Here is a 15061-nt window from a genome sequence, read left to right on the forward strand (position 1 = left end):
ATATAGAAGAACTGTAGCTGGGCAGATGCAGCATCTAAGGAGACACTCTGTGACTTCAGTTTAGCACATAGTGAGTCATGGGGAGCCAGGACTGTCCTGTGGCAAAGAAAGAAACATCCCAGGCAGCGCTGGCAGACCCTGATCTGGCTCAGCTCCAAGAACCCTGAAGACCCGTGGACAAGCCAGGAACTGGAGGAATTTGTAAAGGAGACTGGGTTGTTCATCCTGGAAAAGACCTCTCTAAGACATGGTCTCCATCTCTGAAGACTCTCATGGAGGACTGGAAGCGACTGTTCAGACAGACCTGGAGGGCAGAAGTCACGGGAAGGAAGACTTGGGCTTAAAGTACAAAGATATTCTAATGACTCAAGGTGTCCAAAAAGAGGGTGCCTGCTTTGCAAAGCGAGTGCTGAATATCTGAGCAGAGGAAAGAAGGCCTATGCCATCGCTAAGACACCTCTGGCACCATGATTCTCTGGAGTGTATGTGGATATAGGCTAGTCCTCTTTAAGAAGCAAAATCCACTCCTTCCCCTAGATAATGACATGAAACATCTTTAATCAATGGGACTTCTCAAAGTGACCTTTGGGAGGCTGAACTGCATCTTCCCTAAGTGGAGATAAGGAGTTCACTCTATCAGCCCAGAGGAATCCTCCAGGCTGAGGAGGCCCAGCTGAGACTATGGCATGTTCTGGGCCTGGCCTGACCTCCCTGGGCCTCCAGGCTGAGGTTCGGCTCCTTGGGGAACCCACCGACTGAGCTGCTGTGCAGTGACTAAGGCTCATGCACCAGAAGATTAGCCTCACTTTGTGTTCATACCACTGGACTATGGCCAGATTGATGCTCTTCCTGTTCCCATCCTGGGGGATGGCAAGGGAACTGGGGTTGGGGGGAGCCTTTGATAAAGCTGCACAGGTCCCAGGAACCATCACAGAACCCTGGTCTGTAATTTTATTCCTAAATTGGTAGCAGAAGAGTTTCCAGATGGCCTCTGCTCTACTCAGTCTTGTGACAAAACTCAATCCAGGTTCCACTTCTGTCTGTGCTTGCTGGGTTGACCCTGGACAAGTTATTTGTCCTGTCAGATCTCAGTGTCGTCATCTGTAAAAAACAGTGGTTAACTTGGTGGTTGTCGTGAGGTTTAAAAATGTAAGCGTGTACGTCGTACACCGTAGAACAGTCTACAGCCCACGTACCACTGGCACATTTTGAGGCCCCAGGTTATTAATTGTTGCTGTTCTCATTATTTTAGGTAATTGCATGTACCTATTTTATTTTCTATGTTACCAGTTCTCTGAAGATAAGACTTAGGTCTTATAAATTTTTCTATAACTCAGAACTAGTTCCAAATTTGGCATATAACAGTTACCAAAGAATATTTATTATTCCACAAATAAATAGCTCATATTTTAATGTAATGTTAATTAGAAAAACACCATCAACAGAATGAAATAGGTAATTTGAGGTAATAATAAAAATAATGAGCAATTATTAATTGCTTCCTTTGGGCTGGACACTTTACATGCAGTCAAGTGCAGTACTGAATTCTCACAATAATTCTCAGAGGAAGAAACTACTAACTCCACTTTAAAGATGGAAATAGTGAGGTTCAGAGTTTAGATGACTTGCCTAGAAGCCCGTAGCCTGGACCTGACCCCCCAGGGGTGTCTCACACCACAGCCTGTGCTCTCCATCACCAGGTGACCAGACATCGGAGCTGATCGCATTTCATCCACAATATCCATATGCAGTGGGACTGGCCCCACACCCCCCAAGCTGCTTCCAGATCTGATGGCAGCGCCACATTTAGCCCTTACATGGAGCCCTGGAGAAGCCGTGGTCCTTAGCCCAGATTCTAATCAATAACCTCACACTTTCTATACACATCCTTGCTGAGTGTGACTGCATGGGGAGCATCTGTTCTGGAGATGGGCCACCCCCGACGGGCTCCTCTGCTTCCTGTCCTCTTAGGGGCACACAAACAGGGACAGACCCAGCTGCATGAGTCTTGACAATCATCATCGTCATCGTTATTCCTTTGCTGTCAAGAATATTCTGAAAGTAAATGTGAAGATCCTCCTCCCAAGTGAAACTCCTTGTACAGTTCTGGGGTGTCACTTCAATGCATGTACTATGCCTCATTTATTGTAACCTCTCCCAGAAATATATAAAGTGAAAGTTAGATTAACTGGGAAGACCTCTTAAATACCAGTTAATTTGGATGTGTTTGCTGGACTTGAGTTAACCTGACTGATTAAATATAGAGTTACATTTAAGTTACCCACTGAAGATGGGTGTTGTCCTCATAAATATCAACAGGTTCATTTACTTCTGCTTGCTGTGAAGCCACAGAATTCAGAACCAGAGCCGCTTGTGTGATTTGTGGCATATACTGCACTGCCATGATCTTATTGAATGTATTTTTTAATATCCTTTTTATATGTGTTCCATTTCAGTTAAGCGGTCTGGAAGGAACCAGGACCCCCCCCCCCCAAAAAAAAGATGAAAACTTCTCCCCCAGAAAATGTGTTTACAAAACATTCTTCTTTGATGTTTCAGTAACAGAATAATTTTGCACGTAGAGCTCCCAATTTACATTTTGTTCTTTCTATTTTTATACAAAGCCTTTTTTTTCCTTCAGAGCAACAGATAAACTGAGACATATTTGTTAAGGTGGTAGACAGATGAAAGGGATGAGCACAAAGTCTAGAGCAGGGGGTGGCAAACTTATTTATAAGAGGCTGTAACATTTTCAGTTTTGCAGACCATATGGAACTACTCAAGTCTGCCATTGCAGTGTGAGAGCAGCCATAGATGATACATCTAAATAAGTGTGTTGGGTCCCAACACAACTTTATTTACAAAAACAAGCAGCAAGCAGATCGGATCTTCCAGCATAGTTTGCCAACCCCTACTCTAGACAGTCAAACAGACCTCAGTTCAAGCCTTGTCTCCATCACCTATCAGTTCTGTGACTGTAGGCTGTGAACCTCAGTTTCCGCATCAGTAAAATGGATATGCAACACATATTTCAGAGAGTTAGAGGTTAGGTGAAATGTAGCACTTCTGAAGCACTAATTAAATGTGTGCCTCTAAAATACAAAAGGAGAAGATCATCCACACTGTCAATGAGGTCAGTGCAAGAATTTTTTTGTTGGATGTGAGGCTGAATTAGAAATAATTCCTGCCCTGTGGCTGTTCTTTAGTCTTTTGACTTCAGCTTACTTGAAAGAATTAAAGAAGAAATAATTGCATGGGATTTATTTATTGACTGCAAAAATAATGTTAAAAATATTTTCTTCTATGTTGCTCAGTAAGGCCACAATGATGATCTGGCCAAAGCAAGTTCTCCGACAATCTTGCTTTACCCTGAAGGGTTTTTATGTTTTTACTTCATGGGTAATATCAATCACCTTATTTTCCCATTTTTCCATGGCCATCAGGAATCTCGAAATGAAATCTGTCGTTCAATTTTCAAAATCTAGCAGTTCGAACTTTATAATAGTAATAAAAATAAAAATAAGAAAATTTTATTGAGCACCTAATATGTGGCAGTGTTCTAGGCACCCGGGTTATGGTGAGCCTCGAGACTCACACGTTTCCAATCTCTTGGAGCTTTGCTCTTAGTGAGGAGCTAAATAATAAACGTGGTACCCCAAATATTAAATAATTTTCAGGGTGACAGAGTGGTGTGATGAAGATAAAGCATCCTGACGTGGTAGAGAGTGATGGATGGAGGGGTGCATTTTAGAAGTGATTGAGGAAGTCTTCCAAGGAGCCGTGTGAAAGGCTGGCAGGGAGGAGCACGAGGTCCTGTGTGGGGAACACAAGTAGCGGGTTGGGACCCAGCAAGAAGGCCAGAGGGGTTTGAGCAGAGCAGGCAGGAGACTGGAGCCAAGCAGAGGGTGCGCCAAGGCTTTCCCTGGTGGGTCGTTTCAGTGTTATAAGAAGCCACGGGGAAGCTTCCAGCCAGGGAACCCAGAAACCTGGATGTTCACCACACCCCACACCTGCCTCACCATCAAAATGGCATCTCTCCCCCTCCCTGCCATTCCTCTGAAGCTGCTGCATCTCTTGGGGTCACCAGTGCTCTTCTAGTAGCAAATTTAGTAGATGCCCCCATCAGTTTACTTAAAATATTGCATACAATAGCATTCACTCTTTTTGGTGTCGAGTGCTAGGAGTGTTGAGTTCATGGAGTCCTGTAACCAGCCCCGCAGTCAAGCAGAGCTCCTGTTAATCCCCTGTCTTACTATCCCAGAAGCATTGACACAATTGCCCATTTTCTCTCCTGATCTCTTCCTGCTGTGAACTCTTGGTGTCCTTTACCTTTTTCTTAAACATTGGGTTTCTCAGAGTTTCATCCTCAGTCCCTTTCCCCTCTCATTCTGTATTTTTTCCCTAGGGATGCCCACCCACCCCTGGCTCCAGCTGCCGGCCCTCCCCTTCTGGATGCCTGCAGGGACCATGGGAGCCCTCCCTCCCTGGAGTCTGCTCAGATGGCAGTTCTCGGTACTTCTCCTGACTCCTACTTAAAATTGCCTCTGCTATCCCAGCTTCCCCAGCATTTCCTATCTCAGTTTCTCGTGTATGCCATTTCATATCCTTTATCACACCCTATCATACAATGTACTGATTCATTTGCTTCTTGTCTGTATTCCCACTAAAGATAAGCTCCAGGAGGGTAGGGGATTTTACCCACGTTGTTAGATTTTCAGCATCTAGATCCATGCTTGGTATATAATAAGGGTTTAATAACTATTTGTTGGGTGATAGAATAATATTGATGATCTGGTGCTTATTTGGACATCTTACTCTAATGCTCCCAGTTCCTCAAAGGCAACTGCCCGGCACTCTTCTCAAGTCCAGCCTCCCCTTGGGGATGAGAAGGAGCTGAGTTCCCTGGTATAGATTAGGGTTCTGAAGCCGGGGCCACTCTGGGGATAGGGATGTCAGTGGATGCCTTTGGTCTCTTGCCTCCTCTTGCCTGGGCCCACTTGTCTCAAATGTCTAAAAAAGATCCAGTGTCTTCCAGAAAGGGGGCCCGCCTATCTCAATGGTCCTGGACACAGGAGAAGTCCCCTTAACACATTATTTTCCCTAGGATGTCATGGGATATGACAGCTATCATGAGTAAAGATTAATAGTCAAGACCGCTGCACTCATGGTTAGAAGAATGCCTAACACACAGTAGTCATTCAATAAATATTTGTCAAATAAATGAATACATGCTTAGCAATTTTAGCTATTTCCAGTGTAAAACTAACTCATCCTTTACTGTGGTCTGGTTAATCAGTTCCTTCCTCTGGGACTGAGAAGAACTGATAATGTGGTTCTAGTCATCCACTCTTCCTGTCGAGGGCTCTGGTTTCTCAGAGGGGCTCAGTACGGTTTCCATTTCCCTCTGAGTATAACTAGGGCACTGAGGGGTAGACATGGCTGCTTTTTAATGATATTTAATTAAATTGAATGTAATTTGTAAAATTTTTCCCCAGCTTTTTTGAGGTATGATTGAAAAAAATTGTATATATTTAGGTTATTAATGTGATTTTTTTAAAGGTAGACAACCTGATGCTGTAATATATATATACATTGTGAAATGATTACCACAGTCAAGTTAATGAACATGTCCATTACCTCACATAGTTACCGTTTTTTTGGGGGGTAGTGAGAACACACTTAAGATTTACTGTCAGCAAATTTCAGGTACGCAAACGAAAAGAGAACAAACTATACTTACACTCCTGAATGCCCAATGGGGTGCCTGGACCACTGACCAGAGCTCCATATGTAGAATGAAGCCAAGAGACCAAACGGACTCAGACAAGCATACCTGAAGGAAGAAGTCTTTACTTTTTTTTTCCCGCAATTCATTTTAATTGTGGGAAAATGTACATAACATAAAGTTCACTATATTCACTGTTTTTAAGTGTATAGTTCAGTGGCACTAAGTACATTCACGTTGTTGTACAACCATCAACATCACCCATCTCCAGAACTTTTTCATCTTTCCAAACTAAAAATCTGTACCCATTAAACACTAGCATCCCATTTCTCCCTTTCCCCAGCCCTAGCGACCTCCATCCTCCATTACTCTATGAATTTGACTACTCTGTGTACCTCATATGAGTGGAATCATGCAGTATTTGTCATTTTGTAATTGGCTTATTTCACTTGGCATAAGGGTTTCAAGGTTCATCCAAATTGTAGCATGTATCAGAATTTTCTTCCTTTTTAAGGCTGAATCTGAATAATATTCCATTATTCAATATATATATATTGATATATATCATAGCCATATCTATATCTACATATATAAATATGTAGATAGATAGCTATTTGTGTCTTTAATCTATCTATATTGCTGGATCATGTGATAATTCTATTTTTAATTTTTTGAGGAATTGCCTATTTTCCACAGTGGTTATAACATTTTACATTCCTACCAACAGAGCACAAAGGGTTCCAATTTCTTTTTTTTTTTTTTTTTAGTTTATTTACTTTTGGCTGCGTTGGGTCTTCGTTGCTGCGCGCGGGCTTTCTCTAGTTGCGGGGGGCGGGGGCAACGATGCGGTGTGCAGGCTTCTCACTGTGGTGGCTTCTCTTGTTGCAGAGCGCGGGCTCTAGGCATGCGGGCTTCAGTAGTTGTGGCTCGCGGGCTTTAGAGCGCAGGCCCTGTAGTTGTGGTGCACTGGCTTAGTTGCTCCGCGGCATGTGGGATCTTCCCAGACCAGGGCTCGAACCCGTGTCCCTGCATTGGCAGGCGGATTCTTAACCACTGCGCCACCAGGGAAGTCCATGGGTTCCGATTTCTGCTCATTCCCACCAACACTTGTTGTTTTCTTGTTTTTAAAATTAATTATTAAAAACAAATTTGTTTTGTTGGACTATAGTTGATTCACAATGCTGTGTTAGTGTTTGCTGTACAGCAAAGTGAATCAGTTATACATGTACATATATCCACTGTTTCTTAGATTCTTTTCACATATAGGTCATTGCAGAGTATTGAGTATATTGAGTAGAGTTCCCTGTGCTATACAGTAGGACCATATTAGTTATCTATTTTATATATAGTAGTGCAACACTTGTTATTTTCTATTTTTTTTTTTTTTTGGTGGTGTCCAACCTAATGTCGTGAGGTGGTATCTTACTGTAGTTTTGATTTGCATTTATCTGATTATTAGAGATGTTGAGCATCTTTTCATCCATCTGTTGTATATCTTCTTTGGAGAAATGTCTATTCAAGTGTTTTCCCAATTTTTTAATCAGGTTGTTTTTGTTATTGCTGTTGTTGAGTTGTAAGAGTTCTTTATGTAGTCTGCATATTGATTCCTTATCAGATATATGATTTGTGAATATTTTCTCCCATTCTGTGGGTAACCTTTTTACTCAACTGACGGTGTTTTTTCACACACAAATTTTTTTTATGAAGTCTAATTTTCCTATTTTTTTCTTTTGCTGGCTGTGCTTTTAGTGTCATATCCAAAAAATAATTGCCAAATCCAATATTGTGAAGCTTTGTCCTGTGTGTTCTTCTAAGAGTTTTACAGCTGTAGGTATTACATGTAGATCATGGATCCATTGTGAGTTAATTTTTGTATATGGTGTTAGGTAAGGGTCCAACTCCAGTTTTTTTTTGCATGTGGATATTCAGTTTTCCCGGGACCATTAGTTGAAAAGACTATCTTTTCCCCCATTGAATGATTGTGGCACCCTTGTCAAAAATCATTTGACTAAATATGTAAGGATTTATTTCTAGACTTTCTGTTTTATTCTGTTGGTCTATATGTCTGTCCTTATACTAGTACCGTACTGTTTTGATTACTGTAGCTGTGTAGTTAAGTTTTCAAATCAGGAAGTGTAAGTCTTTGAGCTTTTTTCTTCTTTTTCAGGATTATTGTGGCTATTCAAGGTTTCTTGAGATTCCATATGAATTTTAGGATGAATTTTTCTACTTTTGAAGAAATGTCAGTGGAATTTTGATAGGGTTTATGTTGAATTTTTAGATTGCTTTGGGTAGTATTGACATTTTGGCAATATTAAGTCTTCCAAACAGTGAATATGGGATATCTTTACATTTACTTATGTCTTTAATTTCTTTCAGAAATGTTTTATAGTTTTCATTGTGCAAGTCTTTTGTCTACTTGTTAATTCCTAAGTATTTTATTCTTTTTGATGCTATTATAAGTGGAATAAACATTTTCTTATTTTCCTTTTCAGATTGTTTATTTATAGTGTATAGAATTGCAACTAATTTTTGTGTGTTGGCTTTGTATCCTGCTACGTTGCTGACTTAACTTAGAACTTATTAGTTCTAAGTTTTGTTGTGGAATCTTTAGGGTTTTCTACATATAAGATTATATAATCTGTTAACAGAGATCATTTTACTGCTTCCTTTCCAATTTGGATGCATTTTACTTCTTTTTCTTGCCTAATCGCTCTGGCTGTGTCTTTACTTTTACCCTTATGTTTTTATGTGTTAGGCTTCCATAGCAGTCAAATAATTGCTGATCCCCCCCACCCAGGGGAAACAAAAGGAAAGGAAAAACACATACACTTGTTTAAGTTGAAGTACAAATTATAACAACTATGTTGGCCAACAAGAAACTTCATCTAAATAAAATGGGATCCAGGATGGGAGGGATCCTTGCCTTGGCTGGAGAGGATATACCATGTCAAGGAGAGCACACCCATGGAGAAGAGCAGTGATAATTTACCCACCTTTGAAAATAAAGCACAGGGCAGCAGGAAGCCAGGTGGGGTCCTGACCTTGTGCTGACCTCAGGAGTCCCAGTATGGTCGGTGTTAGTTCAGGAACCTACAGTCACACTTAATACATTGTGCTTTTTTCTCATTTAGTGTCTGTTAAGTCCCTTTGGGTCCTTATGGTGAGTGTGAAGGTACAGAGTATGGTAGGCATCCTCAGCTTTCCCACCCAAACCAGGTAGTCTATCGTCACCTTTTTTTCAAAGGAAAAAACCTTTGAAATCTTATGTTTGTTTCTGATAAAGATGGCAAATTATACAAATCAGTGGAAAATTTAGCAATCTGGTGGAAAATGGGTAATTCTGGACACTCCCCATTCAGCTCCATGCTTCCTTCTCCCACTATTAGGGGGAATGTAAAATGGTACAGCCACTTTGGAAAACAATCAGGCAGTTCTTACACATAATTAAATATAGAGTAACTATATGACCCAGCAATTCCACTCCTAGGTATATACTCAAGAGAAATGAAAACACATGTCCATACAAAAACTTGTATGCAAATATTTATAGCAGCATAATCATAATAGCCAAAAGCTGAAAACAAATCAAATACCAATCAAGTGATGAACCAATAAACAAAAGGTGGTATATTTATACAATACAATATTGTTTGACTCTAAAAAGGAGGTACTGATGCACACTACAACATGAGTGAACCTTGAAAACATCATGGTAAGTAAAGAGTAGTTAGTCACTAAAGACCGTACATTATATGATTCCATTCATATGAAATGTCCAGAACAGGAAAATCTACATAGACAGAAGATAGTTTAGTGATTTCTCAGGGCTGGAGGTAAGGGAAGGGAATAACTGGGTGATAGCTAAAGGGTGTGTGGTTTCTTTCTGAGGTGATGAAAACATGAACATGTGAAAATTGACTATTGTGGTGGCTGCACTTATCTGTGACTATACAAAAAATATATTCGTATACTTTAAATGATTAAATTATATGGTATGTAAATTGCATCTCAATAAATGTGTTCAAGGAAGTGAATTAAAGGATAACAATAGCATATAGGATGGGAGGAGAGAAATGGAAGTGTACTGTTAAGGTTCTTATAGAGTTACAGATGTATGCTACCAACCATGAAGAAACCATTAAAATAACAAATGAAAAAAGATGATAGTAAGCTAACAAGGGAGATAAAATGCAATTACAAAATATTCAGTTAATCCAAAAGAAAGCAGAAAAAGGTGGAATAAAGAACAGATGGAAAAAATAAAACACAAATGTCAAGATGATAGATTTAAACCTAACCAAATCAATAACCACATAAAATGTAAATGGGTTAAATACCTTAGTTAAAAAAGAAGACATTATCAGGTTGTATAGCAAAGCAAGCTGACTGTATGCTGCCTAAATAAAACTCACTTTAAATATAGAGATATGAATAAATTAAAAAAAAATAATGGAAAAATATACTATTCTAACACTAATCAAAAGAAAGCTGGAGTAGCTATTTTCATGTAAGACTAAGTAGACTTCAGAGCAGCAAATAATACCAGAGATAAAGAAGGTAATTTCAAAATAAAAAGGGATAAATTTATCAAGAGAGCATAACAATTCTAAATTTTTGTAAAAAGAGAACTTCAAAATATATGAAGTAAAAACTGGGAGAATTTCAAGAAGAAATAAACAAATCAACAGTTATAGTCAGAGATTTCAATACCCCTTTCTCAAAAACTGATAGACTATATAGACAGAAAATCAATAAGGTTATAGAAAATTTGAACAACACTATCAACCAGTTTGAACTAATTGACATATTCCTCCCAACAATTACAGAATATATATTCTCTTCAAGTGCGCACAGGACATTTACCAAGTTAGATCATATTTTGGCTATAAATTAAGTGTCCATAAACTTAAAAGCATTCAAATTGTACAAAATACATTCCTTGACTACAAGATATTAAATTAGAAACCAATAAAAAAGTCCTTAAACATTTGGAAACCATAGCACACTTCTAAATAAACCATGATCAAAAAAGAAATTTAAAGTGAAGTTATAAAGTATTTTTAACCAAATGAAAAAGAAAATGCTATGTAGCAAAATTTGTAGGAATCCACTAAAGCAGTACTCAAGAGGAAATTTATAGCACTATAGGTCAATTATGGAAAAGAAGATCTCGAATTAATGGCATCAGCATGTACCTTAAGAAATCAGAGAAAGAAGAACAAATTAAACCCAAATCAAGTAAAAGAAAAAATAAAGATCAGGGCAGAAATCAAGGAAATATAAAACAGAAACAAAATAGAGAAAATTAATAAAATAAGAAGCTGGTTCTTTGAGAAAATTAATAAAATTCATAAATCTTTGTTCAGACTTATTAGGAAAGAAGAAAAAGAACCAATTTACCAATATCAGGAATGAAGGAAGTGACATCATTACAGATTCTACAGATATTGAAAATATAGTATAGAAATATTTTGAACAACTTAATGCAAATAAATCAATGACTTCTATGAAATGGAGAAATTCCTTGAAAGACACAAACCACCAAAGCTTACTCAGATGGAAATAACCTGAATACAGTAAATCTATATCAAAGGAAAATAGTTTGTTATTAAAACCTTCCCACAAAGAAAACTCCAGGCCCACTTCACTGGTGATTCTTCCAAATATTTAAGAAGGAAATACTACTAATTCTGATATATTATTCCAGAAAATTGAGGTGAGTATGGTACCTCTCAACTCATTCTATTAAGCCAACTTTATCCTGGTACCAAAACTTTCCTGGAAAAGAAGATTATAGGCCACTATCCCTTATAAACATAGATGCAAAAGTTCTTAACAAAATTTTAGCAAGTTTAAGCCAATCATATATAAAATAGATCATGACCAAACGGATTTATCCCAGGAATGCAAGGTTGATTTAACATTTGAGAATCAATCAATGCAATTCATCATATTAACAAACTGAAATAGAAAAAAAAATGTGATCATCTCAATAAACACAGGAAAAGTATTTGACAAAATCCAAATCTATTCCTGATAAAAACTCTCAGAAAACTAGGAATAGAGAGGAACTTTCCTGATCCAATAAAGGGCATCTAGGGAAAAATTCCTACAGTTAACATTCATACATAATGCTGAAAGACTGAATGTTTTCCTTTTATGATCCAAAACAAAACAAGGTGTCTGCCTTTACCACTTCTATTCAACATTGTATTGGAGGTTCTTGCCAGGGCAAATAGGCACAAAAATGAAATAAAAGTTATCCAGATTGGAAAGGAAGAATTAAAACTGTCTTTATTCACAGATGACATGATGGTCCATGTAGAAAATCTGATGGATTCTACAAAACCTAATGAAAGACTTAAAGAATATAATTCAGCAAGAAGGAAGTTTTAAAATCAGAAGGAAGGTCTCCCAGTGAAATAACATTCAGGAAGAAAGAAGTACACCTGTCAGCAATTTTTAAAATGACTAAAATTGGGGATTTAAAAAAAGGTGGAATTAAAACACTAGACAATACAATAAGTTGGCAGATTGGAGGAGGAGATATGCTGGACAAAAATCATTCTAAAGTTCTTGTATTGTCTGGGAGGAAGTTAAAAATCTAACTTTATACTTTGTAAAGTCTAGCATGCACATTAAAATGTAATGGAAGCTAATAAAACTAATAGAAATAGAATGTGTAATTGTAACTTAGAGAACAAGGGACTAGGATGAATTAAGGCTGGATAAATATACAGAAATGTAGGAAAGAAAAAATAAAGAAAGAAAATAATACAGTAACTTAAAAATAAAAAAGAATGATAAGTCTACATATATCAATATTTACAATAAATTTAAGTTGATTAATCTTATAGTTAAAAACAACTTTGCTAAGTTAGATTAAAAAATTCAGCTATGTTCGTTCTTTTTACAAGAGGTTCTACTAAACCTAAAACCTAAAATAAAAGTAAAAATTAGAAACTAAAGCAATATGAATGTTAGACTAAATATATTTTTTAAACCAAAAAGCACTAATAGGAACGGAAAGCATAATTACTCAATAAGGAAAAGGAAATATTAATCAGAAAGATAAAACAATGGGAAAATATGTATATATTTAAAAAACATAATATCAAAGGGATAAAATAGAATTGGTTAAAGTTTTCCATAAAGATTGATAAACCTATAATAATAGTGGGAGATTTTCATACACGTCTGTCATAATTGATGAGTTAATTGAATAAACTTGGTATAATAGCTTTATAGAAATAACTTTACATGAAACAAAAAGAGAAATTAGTCATTATTTTCAAACACTTGTGAAATGTGTAAAGATTGAAATCTCAGCAAATACTAACAAATCGTTATCATATAGACCATATTTTCTGACCACAGTGAAATAAAATTAGATATCAAATGTTAAAAGGCAAAAAGAAAAAAATAAGGAAAGAACAACAACAAAACACAATAAACTAAAAAACACACCTTTATAAATTTCGTGGATCAAAAGAAGTCATCATGAATATTATCAAAGATTTAGAACTTCATAACAATGTAAGGATTGTATATCAAAAGCGGTGGAGTATAGCTGAAGCAATATTTAAAGGGATAATGCTACTTTAAATATGCTATATTGTCATTTCAAAAAGTTAACATAAAATTGAGTTTATCCCACAGTGTGAAAAAAATAATAAAAAGAGGAAGTTAATGAAGTTAATGAAGTAAGATATTAAAAAAAAAACACATACAAGATAAAAAAACAAAAACAAAAGCTATTTTCTGAGAAGACACATGGTGGAACGGTACAGTTCTACCAGCAAGATTGATTAAGCAGCAAAGAGAGCACAGATTACCAACATTAGGAAGGACAGAGGGAGGAGGGATGTTGAGAGCTGAGGTTGGAACAGTGGCCAGAGGAAGGTGATGAGGTGTCACTGGGCTGGGCTGAGGCTGCAAGCTTGCCAGAGGACTGAGTGCTCTGGACCTGTTGCTAGGGCCGAGCACCACTGGATACCCCTCACCCCAACCTGGTTGGAAGAATAAGCGAACAGAAGCATGCCGGCACCAGGAAGAGGCCCCTTCCTCCTGCAGTGTTCCTCCAGCATCCTCTACTGATAAAGTCGAACACATGGGCGCCAGTAGCAGACAAGAAATGCTTACAGCTTGCTGAACAAGAAATAAAGAATGGATTTGGAGCTGAGACACATTAAACTGATAACTGGTACAGACAAGATCCAAGATGAAGAATCAACAGTTGGTGGCATTTCCTGAGATGGGATCCTTGAGGAAAAGACATGTGGAACAAAGTAGATGAGTGACATTTTGAAAAAGCCGAGTTTAACACACTTGAGAAATGCCCAGTGAAACGACCAGCAGGCAGCTAGTTTCTCAGGGGTCTGGTGCCTGGAGGGAGAGCCGGACTGGAGAGAGCGAGATAGGCAGGTCTGCAGCACCACAGTGATGGAGCCATGTGGCAGGGTGGAGGCACATGCAGAATCAATTAAGAGAGAACCCTGAGCAACTCTGACATCCAAGATTCTGTAGAAGAGGCTAAGCAAATGCAGCCATGGTGGTCAGAGGAAAAGGGAGAGGAGAAGGTGTGGTGTCGTAGGAGATGGGCAAGTTCAGTGAACGCTGTAACAGTGTCACATAAGAGAAAGACTGGAAAGAGTCATTGGCTTTAGACTCGGAAGTCCTTCATGCCTAGTGACCAGAGAAGCTGCAGTGGGGGTGGAGGAACGGAGGCAGGGGCGGGGTCTGAGGAAGCGTCTGGTCAGCCTGGCGATCTGTGTGCGCAAATTTGCCTTTGAACACAGAAAGGATGAGAGTTATTCGAGAGATGTGGGACTGAGACAAGGTTTTATTTTTACTGGAGAGAAGGAGCATTTTTATGTGGAGACTGCAAAGAGAGGGGCATGGTAGTTGCATATTGTTATGTGTATGAGTGAAGGAGGAAAAAGAAGGAACCAACGATGCGACTTGTCCCAGAGCTGGCAGTCAAGAAAGGTTTACCATGCTCTTTCACCAGCAGCGAGGGCTATCAGTGTCGTTCGGATGTCCTCCAGAAATGAGCTGATGGATTCAGATGGGTTTAGTAAGGGTGATAGAGGACAATTCTGTTGTTGAGCAGGAGCCCATGGAAGTGCATGGGGTGTGTGTGTGTGTGTGTGTGTGTGTGTGTGTGTGTGTGTAATAGCTGCCAGAGCTAAGGTTTCAAAGTGAAGTCATTTGCAAAAGGTAAGGCGGTGGGAATCAGAGAATGAAAGGCTTAAATGTTTACCATGACCTTCAGTTCTGACCTGTGATCAGTAAGAGGTATCATTAGTAACAGCCTGACTTTCTTTCTTCTTT

The sequence above is a fragment of the Balaenoptera ricei genome, chromosome 16, assembly GCF_028023285.1.
Source record: "Balaenoptera ricei isolate mBalRic1 chromosome 16, mBalRic1.hap2, whole genome shotgun sequence".
In the NCBI taxonomy this organism is placed as follows: domain Eukaryota; kingdom Metazoa; phylum Chordata; class Mammalia; order Artiodactyla; family Balaenopteridae; genus Balaenoptera; species Balaenoptera ricei.